We start from the raw sequence: 1883 nt of genomic DNA on the forward strand, positions 1-1883 counted from the left end.
AATAATTTTCCCTAATACTAATCCCCCCTCATTTCATTTTAGTAGAATATTTATTTAGCTAAGCAGATAGACAACAAACATTAAAATTACATTTGTCAATTCTCTTTGCATCTAGATGTGGCCATGTGACTGAATTATGGGGTGTCAGAGAAAATTTATATGGCCGTCTGAGAAACTTTCTGCTCCATTTCTTCATCATTTCTCCTTCAACTATGGCTGTTTGCACTGTAGAAACTGCCAAGTTAGACCATCAGGAAATGGGCCAAGCTTGGGGATGGGGCACGGTGAACTGGAAGGAGTCAGAATGTTTGAGAACTTTGTGGAGAACAGCATCAGACCAGCACTGGCCCAGACGGGTTTTAATTTTTATTTATTTATTTATTTATTTATTTATTTATTTATTTATCTATTTATTTATTTATTTATTTATTTTAGGCAAGGCAACACTTGGTTGACCTCGCAGATTGCAAAGACCTTGTCAGTTTACAATCCCTTTACAATTCCTAATGTTTTTTATATGCCTACAGCACCTGATCTTCCTAAGTGGTCTCCCATCCAAGTACTAACTGGGCCTGACCCTGCTTAGCTTCCAAGATCAGATGGGATCGGGCTTGCTCAGGGTGGCATGGCCATAGACTACCAGACAGGTTTGTAAATGAAAAAGATTCACACTTTTATTTTGCCTTTCATGGTGTTCCTCACCATATAACGTTCGTAATTTAAAAATTATCTAATGGCATGCACATGAACCAATGTCAAAGGGGCATAGTCCAGAAGGGGCATAGTCCAGAAGGGGCAGTAGATAGCCTAGGACGCCAAGAGCAGAATACAGAATGACTTAGAAACAATTTCTTCATCATGTTGGTTCTATGGAATTTGAAACATTAAAAAGCATTAAATACTGCTATATATGAAGTTTAAGAAATGTGTAGTTTAATGGTATAGTGTGGAAAGAGTAAGACTGCAAAGGGTTTTAGAGCGTTGATAAAATGTGCAAAAATAGAGATATCATGTCAGCTTGTATTAGCATTGCCTCAGGACAATCTTGATTGACCCTAATTAACAAAACTAATGAATGTATGTGTGTGTGTGTGTGTGTGTGTGTGTGCATTTGAATATAAAAAAACTAAAGCTAAGCCCTGTAATGAAAAAGACAGCCTTTAGTTTTTACTTGACTTGCCATTTTAGAGGCAGTAAGCAGTAAAAAAATCATATGTATTCTAAGATTTAAATGATATATTTAGAAGACATGAGCACTCAAAATATGAGTAGCAAATGTTAATTCTGCTTACGTATTTTTGATATCTTGATTCTAAAACCTTCATAAAAGAGTACTGGGAACAAACATTGACTGATGGTCAGTATGTTTTACTAAAAATACATCTTCATAAGAATCTAAGATGCTATTTTACTACTTTGAATTTCAGAGAAAGTATTTCTAGTTTTGAAAATCGATATTGGCAGTTTATTTGAGTAATCTAGAATTTAGTTAATTTTTTAGTCAGCTTGTGTGGATTGATTTGATGAAATTGCTTACCTTTGATAGTGTTTTTGGTGTACTAACACTTTCTTACGGGCACATTTTTAAGAATAAAAAATCTTTTCACAGTACACGTTCATTAGAATAAAAAATAAAATGCAGAGAAGAACACAGAAATATACGGAAAACAGTATAATAATGCATTTCTCAGAGAGCTACTTTTACAATCTTTGTCTATATTTTGTCTACTTTGTTGCTTTTATTTTTAAATGTGTGTTTAATTGCACGAGTAATACAAAAAAAGTCAAAAGATTATATATAGTAAATTATATGTAGGAAAATATGAGTTCCTTCCCTAGGCCCAGTCTTTACAGGAAAACACTGCGCATCTTTTCAGACATTT

At 33.9% G+C, this 1883-nt stretch overlaps 1 pseudogene; it reads right to left on the minus strand.

The window, feature by feature from the left end:
* Positions 1 to 518: 518 nt before the first annotated feature.
* On the minus strand, positions 519 to 637 carry LOC111737511 (annotated as a pseudogene).
* Between the last annotated feature and the right edge of the window lie 1246 nt (positions 638 to 1883).

Source organism: Pteropus vampyrus, unplaced genomic scaffold (genome assembly GCF_000151845.1).
Source record: "Pteropus vampyrus isolate Shadow unplaced genomic scaffold, Pvam_2.0 Scaffold27, whole genome shotgun sequence".
NCBI classification, from domain to species: Eukaryota; Metazoa; Chordata; class Mammalia; order Chiroptera; family Pteropodidae; genus Pteropus; species Pteropus vampyrus.